Source organism: Scylla paramamosain, chromosome 3 (assembly GCF_035594125.1).
Source record: "Scylla paramamosain isolate STU-SP2022 chromosome 3, ASM3559412v1, whole genome shotgun sequence".
Taxonomy (NCBI): Eukaryota; Metazoa; Arthropoda; class Malacostraca; order Decapoda; family Portunidae; genus Scylla; species Scylla paramamosain.
In genome coordinates this window covers 28,487,466-28,505,240 of record NC_087153.1, presented here as the reverse complement: position 1 = coordinate 28,505,240, position 17,775 = coordinate 28,487,466, and positions in this window count along the sequence as shown.

Sequence of the window (17,775 nt, the reverse complement as noted above, 5' to 3'; positions counted from 1 at the left end):
GTATGACAGTTTCTTTGAACTACAAATATATGAAAACTGTGTTTGTTATGACTAAGTGGCGAATGAGAGGTGCTTGCATCAACAAAGCTGCATTGTTGTCTCTTACGAAGACGTTATTTGGGACTAACGCTTCCTGCCTTTCTTCTAGGTGCCTTATAGAGCCGTTGTCTTCTCGAGATGATTTTTATCCCATAACTATCTGCCGGTATTTATTGCTAGAGATATAAGAAGAGATGTAATAATGGCTACAGCGATTTGTTGAAACTCCTCTCTCTCTCTCTCTCTCTCTCTCTCTCTCTCTCTCTCTCTCTCTCTCTCTCTCTCTCTCTCTCTCTCTCTCTTTCTGACTTTTCCTCTTGACACAGACATTAGCTCACCTACAGAGAGTCAAGCGGAAGAGTAAAACCCAGTAAACAAATAGGTTTTTGAAGCCGCATGTTTTCATGCAGCCTGCTTAAAAACAGCTAATGGGTGATTGGCAATATTTTCAACACGCTCCTGTGATCCATAACACCGAAGCTTATGATCTTTATCAGAAGTTTCAACAACCTTTTATGTTTTTTTTTTTTTTTTATCATATTCCATATCATTGTTGCATTTATGGCTAAGGTCATGTAATCTGGCACATCAGCTTAATGGAATGTCCCATTGGCTAAAAAGAAATCGTGTTTGAGTTACTGATTTACTTTTTTCTATTTTTTTTTTTTCCTTAACTAGCAGGTAACGTCTTTGTTTTTTTGTTAGCAAGTAACATTTTTGTTTTTCCTACATCATAATATGTTGATATGAAAATTGACAACCTGTTAATATTCAACGCAATATTCAGAGATGTCTTGCTTGCAGATCCTTATACTTACAAATAAGTATTTTATTATGAAATGGTATTATTGCACTTTTGTTTCTCAAACTTAAAGACAGATACATGTTGGCAAAGCTCATCAGTCTGTAAATAAGCCATGTGTTATGAGTGCAAATTTTCATTGCACACATCTTCAAAATGCTATTTAATCCTTAGACTGATACCAGCAATTCATAATGGTTCACTTTTTTTATTGATCATGTGTATATGTTACTTCTTTGGATTCTGTGCTGCACATCGTCGAGTAAATAAGAAAAAAAAAAACATTTGATGAATTATTAATTTACTTACTTGAATCAGTATCGGATAAATAATTTGTCTTTAAATTTCACGCCCTCGATCCATCTTCTCAATTTTTCATATTTCCCAAACTGGAAATCATAAACAAATAATCCCCACTTAGTTTAGAAACATAAATGGTGAAAATAAGAGACTGCAGTGGCTCAATGCACACCCATAACAATGCAAACGTCTTAATAATTTTTGGGCTTCTGTACATCTTCTTTCACCTCTTTCACCCCACTAAAATCCAGACATCAAGAAAAAAGTTCCTCCTCTGTAGCATTTTTTGCAGTAATGTGCTCCACCTGTATTTATTCTTAGAACAATAAAGAAAAAAAGAGTTGTAAATGAAAGAGGCAGAGAAGGATGTGGTAGCTGAGAAAGGCTCCTGAAAGGGTGGGCGACCCTCTTGTCCATCAGAAAGACAACTGTGGATTTGTGGACCACTGGTTGGCTTTGTTAGTTGTAAGTGTTAGTTTGTTGGTTGTAAAGATGTTTCATAAGTTCACAGTGTATGTACAAGACAGGAGCAAGCATGAAGTAACAGACTACAGGAGTTCGAGACAGGCTATTCTTACAAGACGTGTTTGAAAAGAAACCCGCGAACGCCGTGTAGCGTTTCAGCAAGTGTTCCCTTTCTGTTTCTAACTTATTCTACATACTGCCACTGCTACTGAGTGCCGCAGATGACGTGGCAATACGTATCATAGTAAGAATATTACACAGATCAACGATAATAGTCTACCACGGGGTTCATGGTTGGTTAATGTCGATTTTCAATATTTCTAGAGCCAGCAATTACGAATCTGTGGCAGAGTAACAAAAAAGGAATTAATCAGATATTCAGTAATTCAAACAATAGTTGGATATCACCTACAATACAAGACACGTGATAAATTTCGCCATTTGAACGAGATGGTCCACATGTTGGGCCCGCTCGCTGTTGACCTTGACAACAGTGGACTTGAGTGAGTGGTCGAATAAGTGTGAACGCGTTTCTGTCTGCTTTTCTTCACGGTGTGTCGCCTCAGGATGTAAAGTAAGTATGCATATGGTAGTCCTGCTGTAGATATTGCGTAAGATTCGATTTATCAGGTGATTCGTGTTATATTTTGTGTAGGGATATCGTTGTCATGGGTGTTGCGGTGCGGGTGAGAATAACTGTGCCGATGTTATATAATGAACCTGTGCGCTAAAATTGGGTAGAATGGCTTCTGAGACAGCTGAAAGTGACCTATTAAATTATATGTGCCATTTAAGAGATGCTAGTGTCTAACGACAAGGAGGACTTTAAGGAGCACTCGTTCAGGCCACCACAACAATTACCTCCCACACTTCTTACATAATTCATCCTTACATAATTCATCTTACATAATTCATCCTCATACATACATATATATATATATATATATATATATATATATATATATATATATATATATATATATATATATATATATATATATATATATATATATAAATTTACTCGCTTTTTATTCACCCTAAGATACCAAAACTACATCCAAATCACATATAAACAAAACATGGGTCTAATTAAAGACACAAGACGGACTGGAACCACTGCATCTTGTAGCTGCGTCAGCCTGCGACACCCGGCAGTTCCACGCGTGAGTAGTTGTCACCAGCCGCTGGGTGACCGACAGTACACAAACTGCATTAGTTTCACGCACCTAATAAATATGAAACCCACTATTAAAATGAATTGAAGATGAAAGATATGTTTATTTTATTAATGCATTATTTTCTGAAAATAATGCTAGGGCGGGGAGCGGTGTGATGTTTACATACTACAAAGTAAGGCCGGTATTGGAGATCTTGTTGCCTCTGATGCCACAGTGGGAGAGCACCACTGGAATGTTAGTCATGAGTAGATGGAGGAGAATCCTTTGGAGGGTGTGGACCAGAGCCGTCGAAGACACTGGGTGGCGGGAGAGAAAGTATAGGGAGGAGAGGGAATTGGTGTAGATGACATCCAGTTCTGTTACATGGGTAGTGTGTAAGAATGTTAGCATTTAGTGAAGGGCGTAAAACACCACTCTCTGTCACCACTCTCGTTTCCATGGCGAGCCTCCATGTCTTACAGATACGGATCCTAAGGCCCTGCATGGCTGCTGCTGTGGAGGGGGTGAGGGAGAGTGAGAACCATTCATATATATTTTTAAATGGAGATGATATATTTAGTGACGTGTCCAGCTGTAACAGTAGGGATGTACAGCATGAATTTGCGGGTGATGGCAGGGACTCTTTATTAGGGACTCAAGGAGAACGGACGGTACACTCCAATGGGTGAGTTTGTCGCCGTGCGAACGCAGCGCTGCCAAGCGGCTAGAGGGGTAAAGCCAAGGGGTTCTAGAGAGAAGCATAGTCGTCGCTGTGAAGAACGTGGGGAAAGGTGCTGTTTGTCCACTCGTTTTTTTTTTATTTTTTTATTTGCATATACGTTGCCAGGATGAGGATTCGATCTTGATATGAAATGTATTCTACAAATAATTCCAGGTAGAATAATTTGTTCTTTATTCGCTTTCCTAAGGATCCTGAAAGGGGAGTTAACTCTTTTGTAGACTCGGAATTTTCTTATTAATTTGTGTGATCATTTCATAATGTGCCTGAGGTGTGTGTGTTATTGGTGTCGTACAGGGACAGGTGACAGGTTATATATCAGCTTAATGGCAACATGGCATTGTGACTGAGCTACTCATGGTCATTCCTTGAATCCAACTGCAGTGTGGAATTACCTGCCGCGATGTGTTACCTCACCTATCACGCCAACATTCAAGCCCACTTTACACTAATATGTTAGCAGTATGTATAAGTATTAAGATAAACATCTTACAGGTAGTAGATTTAGGCCAAGGTACGAATTTCAGACATGACCATCCATGGCGAAGCCTGTGTGCTATTACTTATGACTTATGACCTAGCCTTGTTATTAAACCTGGTAATTATTAAGCAAGCAAGCAAGGATTTTTTTCTGTGATTTAAATAAAGCTGAGTACTATGTTAAAAAATGAATTAAGAGATTACATATTGCAAATACAACATTCACGGTGCTACCTTTAATGTATGGATCACATCATGACTAGTGTTGTTAAGCAGACATACAGATGAGCTTCAGAAGATGATTTTACAGTTGTTACAGATAAAAAGGGGAAGATTGAGAATTATATGAAGGCAACAAAAGTGTTCAACAGCTTCATACCAGACAACAAAAAATAAAAATAGATAAATAAATAAAAAAATAAATAAATAAATGAATAAATAAATAAATAGATAAATATTAAAATAAATAAACAGAATAAATAAAAGAATGAATATATAGATAGATAAATAAATAATAAATTAATTAATGAAATAATACAATATGAATAAAACGAAAATGAAATGTTAGAATATGTTCAGTATTTATAGAATATGTAGTATTTATTTAAGATAAAAAATAAATAAATAAAAATTAAAGCTTGAGCCCAGACGATGAAAAAAACAAGATAGAAATAGGATGGAGTGCCTTGTGGCTAAGCGTGGTAATTATTAAGCAAATTAGCAATGATAGGGTGTTCTCTGTGATTTAAATACCAATGTAATATGATGAAGAGTAACTTCTCACTCTAACTAAAAAAAAAGTTTACATACAGGTAACTAATGCATTTTATAAGTCCTAGCATACTGCTCGGAAAGCTGGAACCTCATTAGATCCTACTACTGTACAAAGTTATGGAAGTTTACTATAAAAAGAAGAGAGAGAGAGAGAGAGAGAGAGAGAGAGAGAGAGAGAGAGAGAGAGAGAGAGAGAGAGAGAGAGAGAGAGAGAGAGAGAGTCTTAGAAGGTATCTTGCATTGGTAAGCAAAACAAAATTAGTGTTTATGTAGAAATAAGGAATATTATTACTTTGCAAACATTAACGTCAGTGGCTTTGCCAGAGAATGTGATACAACAGTTTGGAGTGGGTGTTGTGGAATGGATTAATTTGAGATGGGCACGTAGAGAGATGATGGTACTGCTATCTAAAAAAAAGATAGTGGCCGTTTCTTGACATCAGAGTCCCCTTAAAAGCATTCGCTTATTCTTCACGAGGGATTTACTTGTAAGTAGCATGGAAGCTTCCGACGGGGAAGAAAGGCGGTTTGGGGGAGGGATTAAGGATGGAAATAGTCAGTAGATGCTTTCCGAAACGATAATTACTCGCAGGGAGGCCTCACAAATACTGGACCATGTGATGCTGTGAACTTATCTACGACCCAGTTGTGACCTCACTGAACGTTTCCTGGTGTGTCTCACAACACAAGAGGGCAATCACAGCCTGCTCTCTAAGGACAACTCTCTTCCTTTATACAACTCGATATGCACTTAATACACGCATACCCTTCTTCCTTTTGACTCTTTTTTTTTCCATTGGGACTGGCAAATATATATATATATATATATATATATATATATATATATATATATATATATATATATATATATATATATATATATATATATATATATATATATATATATATATATATATATATATATATATATATATATATATATATATATATATATATATATATATATATATATATATATATATATATATATATATATATATAATAGAAGAAGAAGAAGAAGAAGAAGACAAAGAATATAAAAAGAAAAAAGAAGAAACAACAGCATCAGATGAAGAAGAAACAGTTTCCTCTTCCTTTGGCGCTGCTGCTTTTCCTTTTTCCTTTTATATTCTTATTCCTAACCGTGGCCACTAAGACCACCAAACTGTCCTTATCCTATCCTACCCTTTGTTAACCTATCCTTAACCTGCTTGAGTGAGTCAGTTTGATGGTCCTTGTGGTATCCAGAGTAGAACATGGAGCTGCCCAGGGGAGTGTAGCTCCCCTGGGCAGTGTGTTTTACACCAAAGGTGCACTGGAACTTGGTTCCAGCTGGTTACTTCCGGCCGGAACCTCAAAGTCAGCAAGTCCCGGTTCCGGCCGGAACTACCATGAAATAACCGGCTGGAACTGGAATTTTTATTTTTACATCTAAGCAGTTATCATAAGGCTTATATTTCTCAACTATATGCTAACTAGGCTAAAATGTTCTGGATCTTAGATTCAGATTATGATCCGAATCACTCTAAAAAAACAAATAATTATGTTTCCAGTGATAATATCTATCTGTCCAACAAATTTCATAAAAAAAAATAATAATAATAAAAAGTATGTTTATAGCTTTTAAAAATATCCTGGTAACAGACATACAGAAAGACAGACGAAGCAGTTAAACAGACGCCGATGATTACATGATTTTCATTACCTCCTTGGCGGAGGTGACAAAGTGTATAGTATACAATGGACGGTGACTACCACCAAACAGCTCACTTCCACAAATATCACCGAACCACTATCACCACTGCTAATATCTATCCCAGTTGTTGTTCACCAGTCAGATATACGAGTATATGTTCAGTTTGTGTACATTTTGGGTGTTATTGTTACTCTTATTAGTATCATAATAATTACTGACATAAAATGGTAATAATGATCATAACGAGCATTATTCTTTTTCATACCTTCAATTTATCAAGCACACTCTCGACCTCCCCTGGTCCCCCTACCTTTTCCTCTTTAATTTCTTCCGCTGCCTTTCCTCCCCGTTAGAAGCTTTCATGCTGCTAGCACGTAAATCCCGTGTGAAGAACAAGTGCTTTCAGGATATTCGACTACCACGAGTTGGTCACCATCTTTTTTCGGGTAATTGTATCTACGTACAGCCTGATGGGAATACTGATAAGTATTACACTCATTCTATCAAACTTAACTTAATGCATGAATCTATTATTTATACTGCCAAATCATATACAGTGCAGCTAGTGGGCATAATAACTCGATAAAAATCAGCTCTCAAGTAATGGTAAACTTACGCCAGCGGGAGTAATGTTTCCCTCTGGTCACTGGAGGCGCCACAATCGCGGCGAGAGCAAAAGTTTAACAATGAGTGGACCATCATCCTAGTATCCATATTCTTTGGTGATGGCCAGCCAAGGAGACAAAGGGGAGTGTGGGCTGATAGCCTGTGCTGGTGGCGGAGTTAGGTTGTGGTGGTTTTGAACAAACAGGATTCTCACATGATAATAGATGTTGTGCTCTAGGGAACCAGACTGGTGTGCGTTGGTCTCACTCTTTGAAGTGTTACAAAGAGTTACATAGAAATACAGGCCACAACAGACCTTGCAGTCCTCACGAGGCGATTTGACCTAGGACTACTAAGGTGATAGAAGGAAAGGACAACAAAGCAGAAGGCTCTCCCCCTACCCTCCACTTCCTCCAGCATAAGTCCTACAGAAAATAGGTCGGAAATAAGTACCTTATGGAATTAGAGAAGGTAAAACCCGAAGGAAATTTTATAGGAAAAAATCAAAATAGATGAAATTAGGTGCCTCCTTTTCCTGGAGGCAAGAAAGTTAATCATTAGCAAACAAATGCTGTTAGCTGCGGACTGGAGGCAAAGTATTTATCAAGTCAGCTTTTAAAAGTCTCTACAGTGTTGCAGTCTATCACGTCTCGAGGAAGCCCGTTCCATAGATTAACTACACGGTGTAATTTATTTATTTATTTTATTTATTTATTTTCTATTTATTTTTTTTTTCACGAGAGTTAAAGGATTTCCCAACAATTTTGCAAAGGTTTCCTCTCGTGTAATCTGAAAAATCTATCGTGAAATATTTATTGCGGTCCATGATGTCAATGCCTTTGATGACTTGAAACACTTGTATCAAGTCGCCTCTTAGTCTTCTTTGTGTTAGTGGGAATATATTTAATTCTTTAAGACGGTCTTTGTATGATTTGTTTCTTAGGCTTGGTATCATTGTTGTTACTCTACACTGAACTCCTTCTAATTCATCTTTGTCTTTCTGGTAATAGGGGCACCATGCTTGAACACAATATTCCAGAAGGGGACGGACTAAAGAGTTATACAAATTGAGGTTTGTAATTTTAGATTTATATTCAAATGATCTGCCGAATAAGCCAATTATTTTGTTTGCCTTCTTTACGACTCCTGAACAATGTTGGTTAGGTTTTAGGTTACTCGATATTGTTGCTCCTAAACCAATTTAGCTGTCTAAACTTTTAAGTTGGGTACCATTCAAAATATGCTTTGCTTTCTCGTTTCGATACCCTATATGCACCACTTTATACTTATCTGCATTAAAACTCATTTGCCATGTTTGCTCCCACTCTGACAATTTGTCTAGATTATTCTGCACTTCTATTACTTGTTCGTTAGAGACTGTGGAATTCGCTATTTTGGTGTCATTACCAAACTTCGATATTATACATCCTCATCTATGCCGTTTATATAAACAAGGAAAAGAACAGGTCCTAGGACTGATCCATGCGGCTGGTTACGTTAGTCCATTTTGATGCTTTTCCATTTATTACTACTCTTTGTTTACGGTTCTTTAGCCAGTTTTCAACCCATCGCAACACGTCGCCTTGGATACCATGCGATTTAGTTTAATTAGTAAAGGTTTGTGGGGGACTTTGTCGAAGGCCTTTTGAAAATCAAAATATATTATATCTACCGTTTTACTTTCGTCACACTGGTTCAGAATATCACGGAAGTCTAAGAGGTTTGTTAAACAAACGTTTGTTGCGGGAGCCGTGTTGGGTATTTTAAAATAAGTTGTTTTCCTATAAGTCATTAACGAGTTTATCTGTTATAAGTGTTTCTAATATTTTGCATACGACTGAGGTTAAGCTAATTGGCCGGTATTACATAATAAAGATTTACTGCCTTTTTTTAAATTCGGAGTTACGTTAGCAAGCTTCCACTCATCAGGCAAAGCTTCCACTCATCAGGCAAAGCTTCCACTCATCAGGCAAAGCTTCCACTCATCAGGCAAAGCTTGCTCTCATCAGGCAGCTTACACTTATCAGGCAAAACTTCTACTCATCAGGCAGCTTGCACTCATCAGGCAGCTTGCACTCATCATGCGGCTTACACTCATCAGGCAAAGCTTGCACTCATCAGGCAGCTTGCACTCATCAGGCAGCTTTCACTCATCAGGTAGCTTGCACTCATCAGGCAGCTTGCACTCATCAGGCAGCTTACGCTCATCAGGCAACTTGCACTCATCAGGCAGCTTGCACTCATCAGGCAAAGCTTCCACTCATCAGGCAGCTTTCACTCATCAGGCAGCTTTCACTCATCAGGTAGCTTTCACTCATCAGGCAGCTTGCACTCATCAGGCAGCTTGCACTCATCAGGCAAAGCTTCCACTCATCAGGCAGCTTTCACTCATCAGGCAGCTTTCACTCATCAGGCAGCTTGCACTCACCAGGCAGCTTGCACTCACCAGGCAGCTTGCACTCACCAGGCAGCTTGCACTCACCAGGCAGCTTGCACTCATCAGGCAGCTTGCACTCATCAGGCAGCTTGCACTCATCAGGCAGCTTTCACTCATCAGGCAGCTTGCACTCATCAGGCAGCTTGCACTCATCAGGCAGCTTGCACTCACCAGGAAGCTTTCACTCATCAGACAGCTTGCACTCATCAGGCAGCTTGCACTCATCAGGAAGCTTTCACTCATCAGGCAGCTTGCACTCACCAGGCAGCTTGCACTCATCAGGCAGCTTGCACTCATCAGGAAGCTTTCACTCATCAGGCAGCTTGCACTCATGCCTCACTGCATGACTGCGTGAGAGCTGTATGTCGTGTGTATGTTTACATCAACTTACTATTAACAGCGGAATTCAGATTGAACCCCTGTGCAGCCTTGACTGAGAGTCGCTCGTGTTCTCTATGTTAAAAGGCGACAGGATCCGAATTCAAACCAGGAATTAAAAAGAAAAATGTGTTTCCTCTTCCTTCAGTGGTACAATACATTAACATAATCATTATATCAGATCGAGCAGGAAGGCAAATATTGGGAAGGGAAGTGACTGTCGTCTGTCTGAATGGTGAGGGGGAGGGGGAAGCTTGATCAACACCAAGGAATATCATCCACCCCTCTTATGTTTATTAATTAAGGTATTTGTTTATTTATTTTCCATTGGTCAAGATCGTTGATTCAGTGTTTCATGTACCACCGACTCCACCTTCCTCTGCTGTCACGCAGCCTCGCCCGCTGCGTGCGAGGACCGGAGACTATTCCCTAAAACACAAATCTTAACTCGGCTACATTTAGCAAGTTCTAGTGGAGGAGATGCGAGTTTTCAAATATGTTGGTGATGTAGTTTTTTTTTTTTTTTTTTTTTTATGTAGGAAGGATACTGGCCAAGGGCAACAAAAATCTAATAAAAAAAATGCCCACTGAAATGCCAGTCCCTAAAAGGGTCAAAGCAGTGGTCAAAAATTGGTGGATAAGTGTCTTGAAACCTCCCTCTTGAAGGAATTCAAGTCATAGGAAGGTGGAAATACAGAAGCAGGCAAGAAGTTCCAGAGTTTACCAGAGAAAGGGATGAATGATTGAGAATACTGGTTAACTCTTGCGTTAGAGAGGTGGACAGAATAGGAGTGAGAGAAAGAAGAAAGTCTTGTGCAGCGAGGCCGCGGAAGGAGGGGAGGCATGCAGTTAGCAAGATCAGAAGAGCAGTTAGCATGAAAATAGCGGTAGAAGACAGCTAGAGATGCAACATTGCGGCGGTGAGAGAGAGGCTGAAGACAGTCAGTTAGAGGAGAGGAGTTGATGAGACGAAAAGCTTTTGATTCCACCCTGTCTAGAACAGCAGTATGAGTGGAACCCCCCCAGACATGTGAAGCATACTCCATACATGGACGGATAAGGCCCTTGTACAGAGTTAGCAGCTGGGGGGGTGAGAAAAACTGGCGGAGACGTCTCAGAACACCTAACTTCATAGAAGCTGTTTTAGCTAGAGATGAGATGTGAAGTTTCCAGTTCAGATTATAGGTAAAGGACAGACCGAGGATGTTCAGTGTAGAAGAGGGGGACAGTTGAGTGTCATTGAAGAAGAGGGGATAGTTGTCTGGAAGATTGTGTCGAGTTGATAGATGGAGGAATTGAGTTTTTGAGGCATTGAACAATACCAAGTTTGCTCTGCCCCAATCAGAAATTTTAGAAAGATCAGAAGTCAGGCGTTCTGTGGCTTCCCTGCGTGATATGTTTACCTCCTGAAGGGTTGGACGTCTATGAAAAGACGTGGAAAAGTGCAGGGTGGTATCATCAGCATAGGAGTGGATAGGACAAGAAGTTTGGTTTAGAAGATCATTAATGAATAATAAGAAGAGAGTGGGTGACAGGACAGAACCCTGAGGAACACCACTGTTAATAGATTTAGGAGAAGAACAGTGACCGTCTACCACAGCAGCAATAGAACGGTCAGAAAGGAAACTTGAGATGAAGTTACAGAGAGAAGGATAGAAACCGTAGGAGGGTAGTTTGGAAATCAAAGCTTTGTGCCAGACTCTATCAAAGGCTTTTGATATGTCCAAGGCAACAGCAAAAGTTTCACCAAAGTCTCTAAAAGAGAATGACCAAGACTCAGTAAGGAAAGCCAGAAGATCACCAGTAGAGCGGCCTTGACGGAACCCATACTGGCGATCAGATAGAAGGTTGTGAAGTGATAGATGTTTAAGAATCTTCCTGTTGAGGATAGATTCAAAAACTTTAGATAAGCAGGAAATTAAAGCAATAGGACGGTAGTTTGAGGGATTAGAGCGGTCACCCTTTTTAGGAACAGGTTGAATGTAGGCAAACTTCCAGCAAGAAGGAAAGGTAGATGTTGACAGACAGAGCTGAAAGAGTTTGACTAGGCAAGGTGCAAGCACGGAGGCACAGTTTCGGAGAACAATAGGAGGGACCCCATCAGGTCCATAAGCCTTCTGAGGGTTTAGGCCAGCGAGGGCATGGAAAACATCATTACGAAGAATTTTAATACGAGGCATGAAGTAGTCAGAGGGTGGAGGAGAGGGAGGAACAAGCCCAGAATCGTCCAAGGTAGAGTTTTTAGCAAAGGTTTGAGCAAAGAGTTCAGCTTTAGAAATAGATGTGATAGCAGTGGTGCCATCTGGTTGAAGTAGAGGAGGGAAAGAAGAAGAAGCAAAGTTATTGGAGATATTTTTGGCTAGATGCCAGAAATCACGAGGGGAGTTAGATCTTGAAAGTTTTTGACATTTTCTGTTAATGAAGGAGTTTTTGGCTAGTTGGAGAACAGACTTGGCATGGTTCCGGGCAGAAATATAAAGTGCATGAGATTCTGGTGAAGGAAGGCTTAAGTACCTTTTGTGGGCCACCTCTCTATCATGTATAGCACGAGAACAAGCTGTGTTAAACCAAGGTTTAGAAGGTTTAGGACGAGAAAAAGAGTGAGGAATGTACGCCTCCATGCCAGACACTATCACCTCTGTTATGCGCTCAGCACACAAAGACGGGTCTCTGACACGGAAGCAGTAGTCATTCCAAGGAAAATCAGCAAAATACCGCCTCAGGTCCCCCCAACTAGCAGAGGCAAAACGCCAGAGGCACCTTCGCTTAGGGGGATCCTGAGGAGGGATTGGAGTGATAGGACAAGATAAAGATATGAGATTGTGATCGGAGGAGCCCAACGGAGAAGAAAGGGTGACAGCATAAGCAGAAGGATTAGAGGTCAGGAAAAGGTCAAGGATGTTGGGCGTATCTCCAAGACGGTCAGGAATACGAGTAGGGTGTTGCACCAATTGCTCTAGGTCATGGAGGATAGCAAAGTTGTAGGCTAGTTCACCAGGATGGTCAGTGAAGAGAGAGGAAAGCCAAAGCTGGTGGTGAACATTGAAGTCTCCAAGAATGGAGATCTCTGCAAAAGGGAAGAGGGTCAGAATGTGCTCCACTTTGGAAGTTAATTAGTCAAAGAATTTCTTATAGTCAGAGGAGTTAGGAGAGAGGTATACAGCACAGATAAATTTAGTATGAGAATGACTCTGTAGTCGTAGCCAGATGGTGGAAAACTCGGAAGATTCAAGAGCGTGGGCACGAGAGCAGGTTAAGTCATTGCGCACATAAACGCAGCATCCAGCTTTGGATCGAAAATGAGGATAGAGAAAGTAGGAGGGAACAGAAAAGGGGCTACTGTCAGTTGCCTCAGACACCTGAGTTTCAGTGAGGAAAAGAAGATGAGGTTTAGAAGAGGAGAGGTGGTGTTCTACAGATTGAAAATTAGATCTTAGACCGCGAATGTTGCAGAAGTTAATGAAGAAAAAGTTGAGGGGGGTGTCAAGACACTTAGGGTCGTCGACGGAAAGGCAGTCCGACCTGGGGACATTTATGGTCCCCTCCCCAGATGGGGACTCCGAGGCTGGTGTAGGAGTCGCCATGATTTTAAAATTTTTTGAGTGAAGGGTGTGTGTGTTATTAGGTGCTTGTAGTTTTGTGTGGAGGAAGAGAGTTGTCTTTAGAGGGCAGGCTGTGACTACCCCCTTGTGTTGTGAGACACAAAGGGAAACGTTCAGTGAGGTCACAGCTGGGGGTAATGATAAGTTCACAGCACCCCCTGAACAGTGCTTTAGACCTCACTGGGAGTAATTATCGTTTCGGCAGGTGGCTACTGCCTCCTCCTACAAAGTGATAGTTGATAGAGAAAAAATACACATGAGTACGTGAATAATTATCCGTAGGTTTGCCTGGTGAAGGTCCAGTGCGTTTCAAAACACAGGCACAAAGTAATTCATGTGAGTGTGGAAGACTGCCACTATCAACATGAAAGTTCATGTGTGTGTGTGTGTGTGTGTGTGTGTGTGTGTGTGTGTGTGTGTGTGTGTGTGTGTGTGTGTGTGTGTGTGCGTGTTTGTGTGTGTGTGTGTGTGTGTGTGTGTATGTGTGTGTGTGTGTGTGTGTGTGTGTGTGTGTGTGTGTGTGTGTGTGTGTGTGTCATTCTATGCCTTCCCTCTCCCATATTCATAAGTGTGTGAATGTGCGTGCCCGTGCAATCAGGTTATACGTTTTATGGATTTTTGCATCCGTGGTGTGGTGAGGCGGGATTCCATTGTGCCTGCAGGGCAGCATCCCCCACCCACCACCGCCACTACCACCTCCAGGCAAGGCTGGCAGTACGGCACAGTACGGAATTTTCAACCGTACTCCTTACCTGACAAAAATACTGTATCGTAATTTCATACCATACCCCAAGTTGTTTTTCCTTACCGTACAGAGTAAGGTAAAAAAAAAAAAAAAAAAAAAAAAGTGCCGTAATTCCGTACCGGTACCGTAAGAAAAAAAAATAAAAAAATAAAAAATAAATATATATATATATATATATATATATATATATATATAGAGAGAGAGAGAGAGAGAGAGAGAGAGAGAGAGAGAGAGAGAGAGAGAGAGAGAGAGAGAGAGAGAGAGAGAGAGAGAGAGAGAGAGAGAGAGAGATACATACGTACATACATACATACATACATACATAAATAGATAGATCAAAGAAAATATTTGTGAAAAATAATCAAGGTATGTCAATAGATTTGAAAAGGCACATTTATAAGTGTGGAGACACTACTCTTAACATGATTAGGACTGGAGGACTGACATGTCTGATCACATACTCGTATGTACTCTCGCTAAAGCCTTTCAAAGCATTAGCCCATCGAATTTCGATAACGCAATTATTTTCTTGAACCAGATGCTCACATTTACTCGTATTATTTGTATGAAAGGCAGCAAGAAATGGCTAATTCCGCAAGTATTTTATTTTTTTACCACCATAGCTTACATAGCACATCCTTCCTAAGATACATAAAAACGTTGATGACTGAGAAAATAAGAAAGTGCTTTATACTATCAGAATTAGTCACAGTCAGTTAGCAAGTGCGGGGAAGCGGTGATGCAGTTCTCTTCGGTCGCCAGTGAAGGATTCCGGCGCCATGTGTTGGATCCTTGCCTGCTATCGAGTGGCTTAAAATCACCCACATGTCACCCATACACCCAACTAGTTGTTCTAGAGGAGCTGCGGGGGTAGCATGGCCTACAAGAGGTGCCACTATAAATAAGCTTCTCCTGCGCCGGCAACGAGCATCAGACTTCCTAAATATAGCCTACCAGGCGCTAATGGGCAAGAAAGTAAAAAGAAAAATCCTAGGATGATTACTTGTTTTAAACCTGCGTTACGGTACGGCACGGAATGTTGCAAAAATTTCCGTATCTATATCATATCGTACCGTACTTAAAGAGAAATATCATACCGTAATTCCATAATATACTTTTTATAAAAATTTCAACCGTGCAGTACAGTAATCCTTACCGTACCATACCGAAGTGCCAGCATTGCTACCAGGAATTGTTCACAAAAAATACGAGTTAGGCTGAGCCGCAGCGTTTTCTTTGGCCTTGCGTAATTAAGAGAAAACGACACTCGACAGAATTTTAGATCAGTAACTATTGTAAAAAGTTGATTCTTAACTTTTAATAAGCAAAATCGTTCTTTATAATGATGATGATGATAATGGCGATGATGATGGTGACGATAATAATGATGATTGCCTGACTGATGGGGAGAGAAGTGTGTAGATTTCAGAGCGATGACCATTATTTTTTTTTTTTTTTGGGGGGTACGGGCAAGACCGTTCTTTATAATGATGATAGTGACGATAGTGATGACTTAGTGACTGACTGATGAAGGCGGGATCAATGTCTAGTGTTTGAGAGAGGTAAGAATGTTAAGAGCTGAGTATAAATTTTTGGTAGCCAAAACCGTAATGTCCAATGATGGTGACGATGACGGTGATTGAATTACTGGTTAAGGGTAGAAGAACGCCATTCGGGTCTCCATATTATTTACTGGGCCATTTTAATAGACAAAGGTATATATTTTCATATTATGTTATAGGTGCTTATGTTTATCAATGTTCGTATACCTTTATTTTACCTATGTATTTTTATTAATTTTCTTACCAGTCTCTAGTTTGGTATCTTTTCTATAATTATTCTTTTTTGGGGGGCAGGAGTAGCTAGTTCGTGACTATTTACTTGATTATTTATTTATTTATTTATTTTGTGTGGAAGTGTGTGTGTGTGTGTGTGTGTGTGTGTGTGTGTGTGTGTGTGTGTGTGTGTGTGTGTGTGTGTGTGTGTGTGTGTCCTCCATGCACGAATAATAATAGTAATAATAATAATAATAATAATAATAATTATTATTATTATTATTATTATTATTATTATTATTATTATTATCCCTCTTATTTGCTGATTCATTCTTTTAAATCACGGAGGGTCCCTAGAGTAGCCGCAGCCTGAGGGTGTGGCGTGAAGAGTGTGGGGGTGGCGCGATGGTTTGAGGACAGAGGGGGAGAGGGGAGTAAGCACAAATATTCATACTTCATGAGAACATTAGGAACTAGTAAATAAAACAATGCAAATGATTAAGCTCAAAATGTATGAAGCTTCAGCATGTGAGTGGTTTTCGAGATTAGATGAACCTTTTTTGCTGGGAAGGACTGGCCAGTTGAAAAGAAAAAGGGGTGGTTCCTGTTTAGTTTTACTTTATATCAATTTTTATCATATTCTACTTATTTATCTAGTCTGTCATTATTATTATTGTTATTATTATTATCATTATTATTATTATTATTATTATTATCATTATTATTATTATTATTATTATTATTATTATTATTATTATTATTATTATTATTATCATAAGGAAAACACACGTACGCTTATACTCTTAGTTCGTACATGTGTTCGCTGCGTCTGTGCTTCTGGCGGGCTCTTGATGCTCCTGTCTAAATCAAGTCTCAGTTACTCAAGTCTACGCATGATGACTTCCCCATGAAAAAAAAAAAAAAAAAAAAATCGACATATATTGCCATTGGCTAATATAATCTTTGGAGCTTTTGGTGTGTGTGTGTGTGTGTGTGATTCACCTACGGTCGTCTGCTGGTCACCCAGCCAGCCGTTCCTCTACGGAAAGAGTTCAGAGCTCATAGTGACCGATTTTTGGGTAGGACTGAGACCACTTACACACCACACACCGGGACAGCGAGGTCGCAACTCCTGAGGTTATATCCCGTACCTACTTGCTGCTAGATGAACAGGGGCTACTCATGAAGAGGCTCGCCCATTTGCCTCGCCGTTCCCGGGATTCTTGGTTGTCAGCCGAACGTGCTAATCACTATACTGCACAGTGTGTGTGTGTGTGTGTGTGTTTCTTTCCGTTGATCTTTCTATCTTCCCAAGACGTGAGCTGATTTAGAAGAGGAGTACCAATATATCTCAAGAAGTAAATTGTCTTTTGCATCAGGATGTCTCCGACCCAATTTTAGGGACTAGCAGTTCAGCGAGTCCTTCTGACCCCTCCTTTCTCTCTCTCTCTCTCTCTCTCTCTCTCTCTCTCTCTCTCTCTCTCTCTCTCTCTCTCTCTCTCTCTCTCTCTCTCTCTCTCTCTCTCTCTCTCTCTCTCTCCTTCAGCATCCCTCAAACATAAAAATAGTAATATAGTAACAACCTAATTTATCATGGGAAAGAATCATTATATAGAGATTTTTTCATATTTGTTTACTTATCTTATCTATTGCCTTATTTCCTTTATGAGCGATAATATTTATGGGCGGGAAATTTATTCTGAAGCTGGGGACAGTTACGCTGAAGATTATGCTGGCAGTGACCGTGTGTACGTATACTTGTAGGGAAGGCCTATGTAAG